Source organism: Trichechus manatus, unplaced genomic scaffold (assembly GCF_000243295.1).
Source record: "Trichechus manatus latirostris isolate Lorelei unplaced genomic scaffold, TriManLat1.0 scaffold00074, whole genome shotgun sequence".
NCBI lineage: Eukaryota > Metazoa > Chordata > Mammalia > Sirenia > Trichechidae > Trichechus > Trichechus manatus.
The window spans coordinates 5656368-5673958 of record NW_004444010.1 but is presented as its reverse complement, the minus strand read 5'-3'; the positions used below and the strand labels follow the sequence as shown (position 1 = coordinate 5673958).

Genomic DNA, 17591 nt, shown 5'->3' with positions numbered 1-17591 from the left:
GCGCCACCAGTCTTGCGTAGCAGGCTTTACTGTCGGGCACTTACCGTTTGGGTATATGGAGCACCTCTGGTTTTGCCTAATACCCCACCTACTTTGCTTCAACAAACGTTTCATTTGCCTTTCCCCATTATACAAGTCCCCACTAGAGGAAAGTAAATACTTTCAGTGGGAAAAGTACATTCCAAAGAACTCCAGAGGCATAAAAAGTGGGTGGGATACTGTATGTTCCACAAGTCAAGAAAGGGTTAAATGTTATTGTTGTTGTTGTTGTTGTTAGGTGCCATCCAGCGGGTTCCAATTCATAGCAACCTGATGTTAAAAAAAAAAAAGAAACACTGCCCAGTCCTGTGCCATCCTCACAATCTTTGTTATGCTTGAGCCCACTGTTGCAGCCACTGTGTCAATTCATTGAAGGTCTTCCTCTTTTTTTGCTGACCCTCTACTTTACTAAGCATAATGTCCTTCTCCAGGGACTGGTCTTTCCTGATAATATGTCCAAAGTACGTGAGAAGAAGTCTCACCATCCTCCCTTCTAATAAGCATTCTGGCTGTAGTTCTTCCAAGACAGATTTCGTTCTTCTAGCAGTCTGTGGTATATTCAATATTCTTCATAAACACCATAATTCAAAGGCATCAATTCTTTTTCAGCCTTCCTTATTCATAGTCCAGCTTTCCCATGCATATAAGGAGACTGCAAATACCATGGCTTAGGTCAGGCACATCATAGTCCTAAAGGTGACATTTTTGCTTTTTGCACTTTTAAGAGGTCTTCTGCAGCAGAGGAAACCTGTTGGCGCAGTGTTTAAGTACTTGGCTGCTAACGAAAACGTTGGCAGTTCATAGCCATGAGCTGCTCCCTGGAAACCCTATGGGGGAGTTCTACTCTGTCCTATAGGGTGGCTATAAGTTGGAATCAACTTGATGGCAATGGGTTTTGCCCAGTGCAATATGTCATTTGATTTCTTGACTGCTGCTTCCATGGGTGTTAACCGTGGATTCAAGTAAAATAAAATCCTTGACAATTTCAATATTTTCTCTATCATGATGTTGCTTATTGGTCCCACTGTGAGGATTTTTGTTTTGTGTTGAGGTGTAATCCATACTGAAGGCTGTAGTCTTTGGTCTTCATCAGTAAGTGCTTCAAGTCTTCTTCACTTTCAGCAAGCAAGGTTGTGTCATCTGTATATCACAGGTTGTTAATGACCATATGATTACCTGATTCAAAATGGCCAATAACAGTCCATTTCAGCTCACTATTGCCTAGAATATTGATCTTCAAGCTTTCAACTCGTGAAAGAGCTTTTAAAAAATCTAGGTGGTTGGCATAAAGAGAGGCTTATACCAAAACTGCAGGTTGGAGTCCATTTTTGCTGTTTACTGCTTATTCTGAGGTGACTTTTAAAAGTCAGCTAGCCAGCATACCTCAGGAAGCCCCCTGGCTCCCCTCCTCCCTCATCCTCTCACAAGATGCTAGGAGGAAGAATATTCATTCAGGCTTTCCCTCAAAATATCCCTAGATTAAGCTGTTAAATGACTCAAACTTTACAATTAACAAAACAATGTTTAAGGGAGCTTGCAATTTGTGTGTTGCCTGTTAAATCCTAAAATTGTAAATGAGAACCAATCAGAATTTTTTCCTATTAAGTTTCTAGTTTTTCTGCACTTAAACTATGTGAACAATTTCTTTGACCAGAGTACTCTGGTGAATCCTAGGAAGTGCTGCCTGATCCAGATCTCTGTTTCTTCAGTAAACTCTTTGCTTAAATTTTAACAGAAGCTCCAGTTTTCTCTCTGACACATTTCATTTTTCACAATTTCCAATTTTCCTTGATTCATACTTCATACATTCCATGTTCCAATTACTAATGGATGTCTGCAGCTGTTTCTTCTCATTTTGAGTCATGCCACATAAGCAAATGAAGGTCCCAAAAGCTTGACTCCATTCATGTCATTAAGGCCGACCTACTTTGACGAGGCAGCTCTTCTCCAGTAATATTTTGAGTGCCTTCCAACCTGAGGGGCTCATCTTCCAGCACTGTACCGGAAAATATTTTGCTGTTATTCATATGGTTTTCACTGGCCAATTTTTTCAGAAGTAGACTGCCAGGTCCTTCTTGCCAGCTTGTCTTAGTCTCAAACCTCCTCTGAAACGTGTCCACCATGGGTGACCCTGCTGGTATTTGAAATACTCATGGCATAGCTTCCAGCATCACAGAAACAGGTAAGCCACCACAGGACAAACTGAGTGACATAACTGATAGAGATGTAAATTTTGTCCTGTGTCCTACTGGTAGTGATTTGACTCCTCCCCTATACCAAAAATAAAGAAAGGTTTTGTCTTCATTAGCCATTCATCTCAAGACTCCATATAGATTTGTGGTGTTTTAACTATTCCTTTGAATGGTTGTTTAACATCTCATAGCATGAGTAAAATAAATTCTTAACATGCATTTTATATCTGTATGAGAGTCATAATTCTTACCTTTGTTCTGAAAATTGTCTTTTACCATAATCAAGCGTGTGAGGATGAGACCCTCACAAAACACTGTAAGTTAAGTGGATGTCCAAACTTTGCTAATGGTGTCTACTTCTGGGATAATAAGTCCTGGGTTGCACCTTAAATTATCTCCCCCTACTCCCTATTTTCCTCCATTCAGGACTGAACCTCACAGCTTCCTTCCCTATTTTTACCTTCAATTCAGAGGTGGAGTTTCCTTCCCAAAAGACTTACTAGGAACAGAATGCAGTTTCACAGCTTGTCCTCTGCCCCGCTGTTCCTGAAAGAAATTCTCTATTTTGGGAATTTCAAAGAGTTTTTACAGCTAACAAGTTTCTAATCAGATCAAACATGGGGGAAAAAGCCACTTCTGGTTTTCATTAGCATGTAAATAGTAGTAGATCCTAGTCTTGTATCATCCAAGTTTTCCACAGCTATCTACCACCTCTCCATCATGTAGTTTCCCCCTCCTCCCCAACCTTCCACCCCATCAACAGAAGGACACAACAAAACAACAGAAGGAAAGACAAAGGCCCACATGGGTGAGAAAGGTGGGTCTTTTGAGTACACAAAGAACTGAAATAAGATTAATCTACATTTCAGAGGAAACCCCCAGATATTCTGTTTCCTTTTTACAAAGAAAGGTTATCTTTGAAGAATTCCAGGAAGGTGGGTGGGGAGGGAGACGCTAAGCTCAAAGGGAGATGTTTAGCATGAGGCCATGGGGTTAATGCCAAAAGGCACAGGGGAATTTATATTTTCTTTACTATCTGTGTGAATGTACTGGGGAAAGGGAAAGGCAGGAGTTGGGGGAGTAGAAGCAGGGAAGCCATTGGGGGCATTCAGTCTTTTCTTCTTTCCCACTTCCCAATTTTACAAAGCCAGCATTCTACAGGAGTTGAGGTATAGTGAGAAGAGAGACCTAAGCAAAAACGACAGAAGCAGAGAAGTGGTTGCATAAATTTTCTATAGCAGGAGGAGAACTTCTTAATAGTGTTAGGGATGAGGGCATTCTTATATAAAAAGATGGACCTACACAATACCTTATTTGGTTAAGAAATTGAAAACAGATGATTAATAGGAGATTTGTGATATAATGTAGGTCTCTTAACTATTTTATTTCATTATCATATTACATGTAGTATGAATCATAATAGGTAAGAGGATCTAACAAATAGAACTCTATTTCTTAAGAAATAAAAAAAGTTTGAAATTTTCAAAGTTGGGTAGGAGTTTCCTATTTCTCATATTCACTATAGAATATATATTAATGAATTATTTAGAATATGTATACAATGTCTATCCTGTAAATAGCAAAGTACTCTAGATCTGTGCTATCTGATAAAAACATAATGTGACCCACATGTTATTTTAAATTTTCTAGCATCCACATTAAAAAAAGGAAATATTTATTTTATTTAACTCAATATGTCTAAAATATTACTTCAACATGTAATCAATATAAAAATTATTAATATTTTACTTTTTTCCCAAAATAAGTCTTTAAACTCCAGTGTGTATCTACCACTTTCATCACATTTCAATTCAAACTAGACACATTTCAAGTGTCAAACAGCCACATACGGCTAAAACCAAAAAACCAAACCCATTGCCATCGAGTTGATTTGGACTGATAGTGACCCTATAAGACAGAGTAGAACTGCCTCATAGGGTTTCCAAAGAGCTGCTAGTGGATTTGAACTCCCAATCTTTGGTTAGCAGCTGAACGCTTAACCACTGCACCACCACTATATTGGATAATGCAGATCTTGCTGTTGTTAGGTGTCATCGAGTCCGTTCTGACTAATAGTGATCCTATCTACAAAAGAATGAAACACTGCCAGGTCCTGCACCATCACCACAATCCTTGCTATGTTTAAGCCCATTGTTGCAGCTGCTGTGTCAAACCATCTCATTCAGCGTCTTCCTCTTTTTCACTGACCTTCTTTACCAAGCATGATGTCCTTCTCCAGGGACTGGTCCCTCCTGATAACATGTCTAACATAGGTGAGACAAAATCTCATAATCCTTGTTCTAAGGAGCATTCTGACTGTATTTCTGCCAAGACAGATCTGTTCGTTCTTCTGGCAGTACACGGTATATTTGATATTCTTAACCGATACCATAATTCAAAGGCATAAATTCTACTTCGGTGTTCCTTATTCACTGCCCAGCTTTTGCATGCATATGAGGCAACTGAAAATACCATGCCTTGTGTCAGGGGCACCTTAGTCCTCAAAGTGACATATTTGCTTTTTAACACTTTAAAGAGGTCTTTTCCAGCAGATTAGCCCAATGCAACATGTCATTTGATTTCTTGACTGCTGCTTCTATGGGTGTTGATTGTGGATCCAAGTAAAATGAAATCCTTGACAACTTCAATATTTTCTGTTTATCACAATGTTATTTATTGGTCCAGTTGTGAGGTTTTCTCTTGCCTTTATGTTAAGGTCCAATCCACACTGAAGGCTTTAGTCTTTGATCTTCATCAGTAAGTACTTCAAGTCCTATGCCCTTTCAGCATACTGCAGGTTGTAAATGAATCTTCCTCCAATCCTGATGCCGAGCGCTTCTTCATACAGTACAGCCTCTCAGATTATTTGCTCAGCATACAGATTGAATCGGTATGGCGAAAGGCACAACTCTCACACTTTCCTGATTTTAAACCACACAGTATCCCTTTGTTCTGTTCAAAGAACTGCCTCTTGGTCTATGTACTGGTCTGCACGAGCACAATGAAGTATTCTGGAATTTCTATTCTTCGCAATGTTATCCATAATTATTTATGATCCACACAGTTGAATACCTTTGCACAGTCAATAAAATGACTATTCTGGCTAAACGAATAATTTCTTTTACAAGGATCAGCACGAAGCTACTTCCGATGAGACAGAGGTTAAAGATGTCCCAAATGTCCAAGTTTTCCAAGCTGCTATACCATGCATCATCTTTAACATCAACTACTCCCTCTCCCCTCAGTACTCTCTCCCCCATCTTTGGGTTCCTTAATTCACAGAACTTACGAACTCTATAAAGGGAATGACTCACGCAGTTGTGGAGGCGGGTAAGTCCCAGATTCATTAGTCAGGCGTAGGCCTCTTCCTGGCCCTCAGTCTGTGCCCAAAGGACTCAGGTTTCTCACTCTGTGTGCCGGGAAGCCAACTGCGCTGTCTCCTACCGGTCTCTCCTGGTTGGTGATGGTGGGCTCTGCTTTTCCCACCTCTCGTTGGCTCACTTCAAGCTCAGCGGGATGACAAAACTGACCAAACCCCTTGGGGGGGCCACAATTACCCCATCACACAGTCCAGCCCCATCACCTGGGTGAGTTACAACATTAGGGCTAGAAAGGACACACAAAAATCAATCCATTACACTGCACTGGTATTCTCTACTTTCAGCCAAGATCCATCTGACATCAGCAATGATATCCCTCATTCCATGTCCTCTTTTGAATCCAGCTTGAATTTCTGGTAGTTCCCTGTCAATATACTGTTGCAAGCGCTTTTGAAAGATCTTCAGCAAAATTTTACTTGTGTGTCTGTTCAGCCTGGGAGTGGACAGCCCCGTAAAACCAAATGAGACTAACGAGGTACAGGAGTCCAGTGACAAGGGCCAGAAGGCAGAAAGAGACAAGGAAGCTGGTGATAGGGAACCCAAGGTTGAGTAAGGATATTGTTGATGTGTTGTGAGATTGTTAACCATTGTCATAGGGCAACATTTGTAGTAACTGTTAAATGAGAAACTGTTTTGTTCTGTAAGCCTTCATCTTAAGTGAGAATAACAGCACAATTGGAAGAGCGTAGTCAGTGTCACTGAACTGTGCATGTAGAAATTTTTGAAACGGTGTATCTTTGGCTATGTGTAGTTTCACCAAAAAAAAAAAAAAAAAGGTTGAGAAGTTAGAGGGTTAATACATTGTGGGGTTGTTAACCAATGTCATAAAACAACATGTGTACTACTGTTTCATGAGAAAGTATTTGTTCTGTAAGCCTTCACCTGAAGTACAATAAAACATAAAAAAAAAAAAATTTTTTTTACTTGTGTGTGATATTGATGGCACTGTTTGATAATTTCCACATTCTGTCGGATCACCTTTTTTGGAATGGGAACAAATATGCATCTCTTCCAGTCAGTTGGCCAGGAAACTGTCTTCCAAATTTCTTGACATAGATGAGTGAGTGCTTCCAACGTTGCACCCGTTTTGAAATATTTCAATTGATATTCCATTAATTTCTGAAGCCTTGTTTTTTCCCAACACCTTCAGTGCAGCTTGGACTACTCTCCTTTAGTACCATCGGTTCTTGATCATTATTCTACCTCTGGGAATGGCTGAACGTCGACCACTTCTTTTTGGTACAGTGACCCTGTGTATTCTTTCCATCTTCTTTTGATGCTTCCTCCGTTGTTTAATGTTTTGTCCATAGAATACTTCTGAATTGCAACTTGAGACTTGAATTTTTTTCTCCTGTTCTTTCATCTTGAGAAATGCCAAGTATGTGCTTTCCTTTTGGTTTTCTAACTCCAGGTTCTTGCACATTTCTTTATAATACTTTACTTTGTGTTTTCAAGCTGCCTTTTGAAATCTTCTGTTCAGCTCTTTTACTTCATCATTTCTTTCTTCTGTTTTAGCTACTTGACGTTCAAGGGTAAGTTTCAGAGTCTCTTCTGACATGCAGATTGATCTTTTCTTTCTTTCTTGTCTGTGTAATGACCTTTTGCTTTTTTAACGTATGATGTCCTAGATGTCACCCCACAACTCTTCTGGTCTTTAGTCATTAATGTTCAATGTGCCAAATCTATCCTTGAGATGGTCTCTAAATTCAGGTGTGCTATACTCAAGGTCCTTCTTTGGCTCTCGTGGATTTATTCTAATTTTCTTCAGTTTCAATTTGAACTTGAATATGAGCATTTGATGATGGTCTGCCCGCAGTCGGCATTTGGCCTTGTTCTGACTGATGATATTGAGCTTCTCCATCATCTCTTTCCATAGACGTGGTTGATTTGATTCCTGTGTGTTCCATGTGGGGGCGTCCACATGGATAGTTGCTGTTTATGTTGTTGAGAAAAGGTATCTGACACACTCATCTGTCAGTTTGTCATACTGTGCTGGCTCACGTGTTGTTGTGGTGCTGGAAGCTATGCCACCAGTATTTCAAATACCAGTAGGCTCACCCATGTTGGATAGGTTACAGTGGCGCTTCCAGACTAACATAGACTAAGAAAAAGGACCTGGTGATCTACTTCTATGAAAAAAAGAAACCGGAGAATGAAAACCTTATGAATAGCAGAGGAACACTGTCTGATACAGTGACGAAAGATGAGCCCCTCAGGTGGCAAGGTACTCAAAATATGACTGGGAAGAGCTGTCTCCTCAGAGTAGAGTCGACCTTAATGATGTGGGTGGAGTAAAGTTTTTGAGACCTTTGTTTGCTGATGTTGCACTGCTCAAAGTGAGAAGAAAAGCTGCAAATATCCATTAATAATCTGAACATTGAATGTACGAAGTATAAATCTAGGAAAATTAAAAGTTGTCAAAAATGAAATGGAACACATAAACATCGATATCTGCGATCCTAGGCATTAGTGAGCTGAAATGGAACTGACATTGGCCATTTTGGATCAAACAGTCATATGGACTACTATGCCAGGAATGGTAAATTGAAAAGGAATGGAGTTGCATTCATCGTCAAAAAGAATATTTCAAGATGTATCCTGAAGTACAACGCTGTCAATGATAGGATAATATCCATTTGCCTACAAAGAAGACCAGTTAATATGACTATTACTCAAATTTATGCACCAGCCACTAATGCCAAAGATGAAGAAACTGAAGATTTTTACCAACTTCCGCACTCTAAAATTGATCAAACATGCAATCAAGGTTTCTTGAAAACTACTGGTGATTGAAATGTGAAAGTTGGAAATAAAGAAGGAACAATATTTGGAAAATATGGCCTTGGTGATAGAAATGATGCCGAAAACTATAGGTTAGCATTTTACAAGAAAGCAGATCTAGATGATTCATTTTTAAAATCAACCAGAGCCTACTATCACAGAAAAAAACAGCAGACTTAGGCCCTGTCACTTAGGAGCTATGTAACTGATTTTGGGCTTTTATTTTTTAACTTTTCTAGGTCTCAGTATTTCTATATAAAATGAAGAATTTAGAACAAATAATAAACTGCTTGGAAACAACTATAACATTATGAAGTGATCATCTTAAGTACATTTTTGGGTGCAAGCCTTTAATAAACTGAGGATAAGCTCCAAATAAACAGAAAAACATTCATTCCTTGTAGAATATTTACAAGAAGTCATAAGAAATTGTTAATAATTTTACTACAGTTTTCCTTCTTAAGAATTCTAATTAGAGGGAATTAACAGTTCTAAAAAAACAAGTAGCCAAATTAACTTAAAGTGATTAAAAGAAAAGTTTAAAACATGTTCTGGAAAACAATTTACAATATCATTAAATTTACTGTTCAAATTCACCAATATTTTATTAAGCACATTAAAAGATAAAGGTGAATGAGACCTGGTCTTCACCTTAATAGGCGCTTCTAGTCCAGTAGGCATGATAAAATATTACAGTTTGAGTACAAGAACTGTGCCTTATTTAACTATCCTCAGAGCCTAGCCACACAGTGCTGGCATACAACAGGGTAATAAACATATTTCTGATTGAATGCAGTACAGAAAAAATAAAATACAAAATCATATGTAAGAGCTGTTTAAGAAGGAAACAAATTATTGTGGTCGTTCAAAGCAAGAGAGGGCACATCCATTGGGGGTAAGGAATGGTGGTGGGGAGGGGAATCAAGAAAAGGATCAAGATGAAGAAAACATTTAAAACGTATTTTGAAGATTACGTGGGAGTGCTACAGTTAGGAATAAGGTAGAGGAAGTGAACAGTACAAATTGTAGATGGAGGAAAACACATAGCAGATTTGGGGTATAAGTACAGAAAGGAGAGTTGGGGGATACTAAGATAAAGCTAGGTGAGTGCTTTAGTGAATAGTTGTTGCTTGTACTGTGAAGAACTTTGAGTTACCAGCTGAGAATTTTGACTATTAAGACACAGGTCCTTGAAAGTATTTGAAATAAAGAATATTTCTGGATTTATAAAAATGTCAGTAAAGAAATGGCCTCCCTTATTGAAGCAGTATATATAATGGTTTTAGAGCAGGGGTCAGTAAACTTTTTGTGTAATAGGCAAAATAATAAATATTTTATGCTTTGGAGGGGTATATGGTCTCTATTGCAATTACTTGATTATATCTTTGAAGCTTAAAAGCAGAAATTCAAGCTGGATTCAGAAGAGCATGTGGAATGAAGAATATCATTGCTGATGTCAGATGGATCTAGGCTGAAAGCAGAGAATACTAGAAAGATGTTTACCTATGTTTTATTGACTATGCAAAGGCAGTTGCCTGAGTGGATCGTAACAAATTGTGGATAACACTGTAAAGAATGGGAATTCCAGAACTTAATCGTGTTCATGTGGAACCTGTACATAGACCACGAGGCAGTGGTTTGAACAGAACAAGGGGATACAGTGTGTTTTAAAATCAGGAAAGGTGTGTGTTAGTGGTATATCCTTCCACCATACTGAGTCAATCTGTATGCTGAGCAAATAATCTGAGAAACTGGACTATATGAAGAACAACAAGCATCAGGGTTGGTGGAAGACTCATTAACTTGCAATATACAGTTAGCACAACCTTGCTTGCTGCAAGTGAAGAGGACTTGAAACACATACTGATAAATATCACAGAGTACAGCCTTCAGTATGGATTACATCTTAACATAAAGAAAACAAAAATCCTCACAACTGGAACAAGAAGTAACATAATGATAAACAGAGAAAAGACTGGCAATGTCAAGGATTTCATCATACTTGGATCCACAGTCAACACTGTTATGGATTGAACTATGTCCTCCAAAAAGGTATGTTAACTTGGATAGGCCATGATTCCAGTATTGTGTAGTTGTCCTCTATTTTGTGATCTGATATAATTATCCTACGTGTTGTAAATCCTAACCTCTATGATGTTAATAAGGCAGGATTAGAGGCAGTTATGTTAATGGGGCAGGACACAATCTACAGAATTAGGCTGTATCTTGAGTCAATCTCTTTTGAGATATAAAAGAGAGAAGCAAGCAGAGAGGAGAGAGACCTACTACCACCAAGAAAGAAGAGCCAGGAATGCAGCACATACTTTGGACCCAGGGTCCCTGGGCTGAGAAGCTCCTAGAACTAGAGGAAGACTGATGTCAAGACACATGGAAATCTCTAAAGAATGCTGGGCCCACAGCTGTTGAAAGGAGACAAGAACTTTCCCCAAGAGTTGGCAGAGAGAAAGCTTTCCCCTAGAGCTGATGCCCTGAATTTGGACTTCTAGCCTCCTAAATTATGAGAGAATAAACTTCTGTTGGTTAAAGCCATCCACGTGTGGTATTTCTGTTATAGCAGCATTAGATAACTAAGACAAAAGCTCATGGAAGCAGCAGTCAAGAAATCAAACGACATATTACATTGGGAAAATCTGTTGCAAAAAACCTCTTTAAAGTGCTGAAAAGTAAAGATGTCACTCTGAGGACTAAGGTAAGCCTAACCCAAGCCATGGTATTTTCAATAGCCTCAATGCATGTGAAAGCTGGACAATGAGTAAGGGAGACCGAAGAAGAATTAATGCATTTGCATTATGGTGTTGGCGAAGAATACTGAATATACTATTGCCAGAAGAATAAACATATTTATCTTGGAGGAAATACAGCCAGAATGGTCCCTGGAAGCAAGGATGGCAAGACTTTGCCTTGTGTACTTTGCACATGTTATCAGGAGGGACCAGTCCCTGGAGAAGGACATCATGTTTGGTAAAGTAGAGAGTCACTGAAAAAAGAGGAAGACCCTCAATGAGATGGACTGACACAGTGGCTGCAACAGTGGGCTCAGATATAGCAATATCATGAGGATGGAGAAGGACCAGACTGTTTTTCTTTCTGTTGTACATCTGGTCGCTATGACTCAATTGCAACACCAACAACAGCTAAAAAGCTGCCATAGGCAATATATACATAAGCATGATTGTGTTCACATAAAACTTGTTCACCCACCTACCTATACGCATGTGACCTTATTACTTAATGTTACTTAATGTCTCTAAATCTCAATTTCCTTTAAATATAAAGTGGGAATAATAATTGTCCCTGCTTCACAGGGTTTTTGTAAGGATTAAATGAGACTGAATGAAAAGCACTTAGCATAATGCCTGGCTCATGATTTAGTGTTTATGAAATGTTAGCTATTGTAGTAATCATGATGATGTTCCTTATTACCTGAGTCTCAAAATATAATCAGAAAGTATTAAAAATGTTTTCTCGAAGGCAACTCAGTCTGAAAATGTTCTTCCTCATTGTACTGATTCTCTATAACATAACCTTTTAAGTCAAATGAATTAATAGTCATGACTTATTATTAATTTTTTTTAACCATTTAAAAATAAGGGAAATAAGAAAACTAAGAGGATGAAAGTTGTTTAATTTCAGAATAGTTCCTAAGCGCACAAATTATCTTATAACAGTTTCACCCTAACTTCCTATTTCTAGACACAGTTGAAAGGTAAGCATTTTATGCTCACAAATAGATAACCTTTGCCACATTTTATTATCAACACTGAATCATCTGTATCAACAAAAACACATTTTTCCCTTTAGAGCACATAATGAGCTAGACAGTGAGGAAATAAAGATACCTAAGAGATGGTCCATGGGCTTAAAATCCTTACATCTATAGTTTTTGGGTGTTACTCAATCCAATTTTTCATTTTGAAGATGAAGAAACATGGTTATTAAACGCAAAATGTGGTGAAACATGTCAAGCTCCTCTGTGAAGTAGAAAATTATAGAATTAGAATCCTAGGTACCATTCTCCTGATCCAGTAGTATTTCCGTATTAGTACTTCTGAACCATTTTTTTTTTTTACACCTTAATTTACCAGAATCTTGGTTCACACAACCTTCAGTAGCACTAGCTTACAATGGAATGACGTGAGATGTGTGTGGGGTTTCCGCTTGTACGTGCCCACCATTATCAACCTACCCAAGGGGGGGGCAAATCAACATGGAGGGAGAGCTGGGAAATTTGAAAGAGATCCCCACGCAATGATTCTGTAACACTTTCATGGTGTTTGTTTATATCTCATCACAACTAAAGCTGGAAAAACAGTACTTATCTATTTCAAGATATGTAACACTAAATGTTATCCAGTGCCAAAGATGAGCCCCTCACGTTGGAAGGCACTCAAAACACAACTGGTGAAGAGGTGCCTCCTCAAAGTAGAGTTGACCTTAATGACATGGATGGAGTCATGCTTTCAGGACCTTCACTTGCTGATATGTATGGCACAAAATGAGAAGAAAGAGCTGCGAATATCCATTAATAATCAGACCGTGGAATATACAAAGCACGAATCTAGAAAACCTGAGAATTGTCAAAACTGAAACAGAACGCATAAACATTGATGTCCAAGGCATTAGTGAGCTGAAAAAAACTGGTATTAGCCATTTTGAATCAGACAATCATATGGTCTACAATGCTAGGAATGAAAAATTCAAGAGGAATGGCGTCACGTTCATCGTCAAAAAGAGTATTTCAAGATCCATCCTGAAGTACAATGCTGTCAGTGACAGGATAATATCTACACACCTACAAGAAAGACCGGTTAATACGACTCATTCAAATTTACGCACCAATCACTAAGGCCAAAGATGAAGAAACTGAAGATTTTTACCAACTTCTGCAGTCTGAAATTAATCAAACATGCAATCACGATGCACTGATAATTACTGGTGATTGGAATATGAAAGTTGGAAACAAAGAAGAACTGGTAATTGGAAAACATGGCCTTGGTGATAAAAATGATGCCAGAGATCACATGATAGAATTTTGCAAGGCCAATGACTTCTTCATTGTAAATACATTTTTTCAACAACATAAACAGTGACTATACACATGGATCTCGCCAGATGGAATACACAGAATCATATCGACTACATCTGTAGAAAGAGTTGATGGAGAAGTTCAGTATCACCAGTCAGAACAAGGCCAGGGTCCACTGTGGAACAGGCCATCAACTGGTCATTATGCAAGTTCAAGTTAAAGCTGAATAAAATTAGAACAAGTCCACGAAAGTCAAAATACGACCTTGAGTCTATCCCACCTGAATTTAGACTCTGTTCTTAAGAATAGATTTGACTCACTGAACACTAATGACCAAAGGCCAGATGAGTTGTGGAATGACATCAAGGACAACATACATGCAAGAGTCATTAAAATGACAGGAAAGAAAGAAAAGACCAAAACAGATGTCAGAAGAGACTCTGAAACTTGCTCTTGAATGTTGAGTAGCTAAAGCAAAAGGAAGAAATGATGAAGTAAAAGAGTTGAACAGAAGATTTCAAAGGGCAGCTCAAGAAGACAAAGTATTATAATGAAGTGTGCAAAGACCCAGAGATAGAAAATGAAAAGGGAAGAAAATAGTCGGCATTTTTCAAGCTGAAAGAACTGAAGAAAAAAAATTCAAGCCTCAACTTGCAATATTAAGGATTCTACAAGGAAAATACTAAAAGACGCAGGAAGCATCAAAAGAAGATGGAAGGAATATACAGAGTAATGTACCAAAAAGAATTGGTCAATGGTTATCCATTTCAGGAAGCAACATATGATTAAGAACTGATGGTAATGAAGGAAGAGGTACAACTTGCACTGAAGGCACTGGAGAAAAACAAGGCTCCAGGAATTGACAGAATACCAACTGAGATGTGTCAACAAACAGATGCAGCTCTGGAAGAACTCACTGGTCTATGCCAAGAAATTTGGAAGACAGCTACCTGGCCAACTGACTGGAAGAGATCTATATTTGTACCCATTTCAAAGAAGGGTGATGTAACCTAATGTGGAAATTATCAAACAATTATCATTAATATCACACACAAGTAAAATTTTGCCGAAGATTGTTCAAAAGCAGTTGCAGCAGTATATCAACAAGTAACTGCCAGAAATTCAAACCAGATTCAGAAGAGGATATGGAACCAAGGATATCATTGCTGACATCAGATGGATCATAGCTGAAAGCAAAGAAAATCAGAAAGATGTTTACTTGTGTTTAATTGACTATGCAAAGGCATTTGACTGTATGGATCCTAACAAATTATGGATAACACTGTGAAGAACGGGAGTTCCAGAACACTTAATTGTGCGCATGAGGAACCTGTACTTAGATTAAGAGGCAGTCATTCGAACAGAACAAGGGGATACTACATAGTTTAAAATTAAGAAAGGTGTGCATCAGGGGTTACATCCTTTCACCATACTTACTCAATCTGTATGCTGGACTATATGAAGAAGAACGGGGTATCAGGATTGGAGGAAGACTCATTAACAACCTGTGATATGCGGACGACACAAAAGTGAAGAGGACTTGAAGCACTTACTGATGAAGATCAAAGACCACAGCCTTCAGTATGGATTACACTTCAACATAAGGAAAACAAAAATCCTCACAAGTGGACCAATAAGCAACATCATGATAAACGGAGAAAAGACTGACATTGTCAAGGATTTCATTTCACTTGAATCCAGGATCAACATCCAGGGAAGCAGCTGTCAAGAAATCAAAAGATGCACTGCACTGGTCAAATCTACTGCAAATTATCTCTTTAAAGTGTTAAAAAGCAAAGATGTCACTTTAAGGACTAAGGTGTGCCTGACCTAAGCCATGGTGTTTCAATTGCCTCATATGCATGTGAAAGCTGGACAATGAATAAGAAGACCAAAGAAGAATTGATGCCTTTGAATTATGGTGATGGCAAAGAATATTGAATATACCATGGACTGCCAGAAGAACAACAAATCTGTTTCGGAAGAAGTGCAGCCAGAATGCTCCTTAGAAGCAAGGATGGCGAGACTTTGTCTCCTGTACTTTGGATATGTCACCAGGAGGGACCAGTCCCTGGAAAACGTAAATTGCTTGGTAAAGTAGAAGGTCAGCAAAAAAGAGGAAGACCTTCAATGAGATGGACTGACACAATGGTTGCAACAATGGGCTCAAGCATAACGATTGTGAGGATGGCATAGGACCGGGCAGTGTTTCATTCTGTTGTACACAGGGTCATTATGACTCGGAACTGACTTGATGGCACCTAACTACAACAACAAAGCTAAATGTCAAATAAATGAGCCGGATCACAAGCACTACAGTAAGTTCAAAGGCAGAATAATTTATACATTTTACAAAGTCATTAATTCCACCAGATTTTGGGTGTCTGTTAAATGCCAGGTTTTGTGCCAGGAGCTGGGGACAAAACAGTGACCAAGTTAGGGATAGTTCCTGTTGCCTTGTAGTTTAAAATTTCTGATTCACTGTTAGCCTATTCTTTTGGAAGTCAACATCCACTGAGCTTTTTAAGTTATACTTTCTATTAGTCCCCCTTTCCCCTTTTTTTATCTTTCTATTCATTTTGATAATGTTCCTCAATTTTCTTCCCCTGGGAGGTAGAAGTCAGATTGGAAAGGTACCTGATTTTCAACAGCAGCAGTGGCTAGTTCACACCTGCAATTCACATGGTAACTGTAGACATGAAGCCTTTGTGACTACTTAGAGAGACACTAACCAGGGATTTAACAGTTATATTAGATTTCTTGTTATTAAATTCACATTACAGACCTCAAAAGAATAATTCTCAAGGTGTCAGACTTGAAATATGGTAGACTGCAAAGATGGAAAACATTAACAGGGCTGTTTTTGATAAGCAATATTGCAGTTTAATTTAAAAAGAGCAATGTTAATTTTTAATCAAAATAATAAAGACTATGATCACTTTGAGAATAATTATGTCATTAAGAAATGTGAGACTTGCCAAGAAAGTTTTAATAAGGAACTGCACTTAAGAACCTCTGCCTCCCACTTTTTTTTTGGTCTACCTCTAATAAAATATTAGTATATGCTTAAATACTATTCTATACTTGCTTACTAAGCACTTTACTTTTATTAACTAATTTAATCCTCATAGCAATTTCCATTGTACATATGAGGAAACTGAAGCACAAAGTCATACAAACAGTAAGTGACCCAACACGATTCATACTAGGCAGTCTGATTTTGGACTCTTAATTACAAGCTATATGATACTAAGCTGGGAGGAAAAGCAAACATTTTAGATAATAATAATAGCCTTCATAGTGCTTTCACATTCATATGTCAAACATGCTGGATAACAATAATAATCTTTTACATTTATATACTGCCTTATAGTAACAATGCACATGAGACATTATCTCATTAGAACAGATAACTAAGACCAGAACAGAATGCATTAGGTATAAATTTAAATGTAGTGCATTTAAACCAAGAGAGACAAACAGCAGGAATACCAGATGGAGGGAGGTGAGGGTCAGAACTAACAGCTACCTGAGTGTCTACTATGTATCACTGAACTAGCTATACCCCTTTCATGAGATAAAAGTACCCTTATTTTGGCAATGAAGAAATACTAAGTCCATTATGAAATTAACCCAAAACCATATAGCTTGAAAGTGACATAATAAGGATTAGAATCCAGACTGCTCTGACTCCAAAACCTCCTTCCACTACACTGTATTAAATGATTTAAACAGTGTAGTGAATGAGAAATAGGGTAGACCATGAGAAAAAAGGGCATTTTGAGTTTTTGTTGATACCAAGTTCAATATAAGCCAATAGGTCTAGGTAGCTTCCCCAAATGCTAACATACTCTTAGGCTGCATTAATACCATTGCAGAGATGAGATTTTGCTTGATGCTAGCCTCACCATACCTGGATAATGGGCAAATGGAGACATTTAGGATGAAAGGCATTTATGGGAGGCGTGAGATTTTGACTCAAACAAGAACTTTCAAATAAACAGAGGTGTCCAAACTGGAATAAGCTGCCTCGTGAGATGTTAAATTAGAGTTTAGGTAACCAAATATTAGTGATTCTGCAGAGGGATTCAAGGACAAAGTAGGAAGTCAGATGACAATTCCTATTCTGTGATTCTACTTTAAATTACGACA

At 38.2% G+C, this 17591-nt stretch overlaps 1 protein-coding gene across 1 annotated transcript in view; it reads right to left on the bottom strand.

Annotated features, from left to right (window-relative positions):
- Positions 1–17591, bottom strand: part of NDUFS4 (NADH:ubiquinone oxidoreductase subunit S4) — a 179611-nt gene that overhangs the window by 24336 nt on the left and 137684 nt on the right. The window lies entirely within an intron of this gene.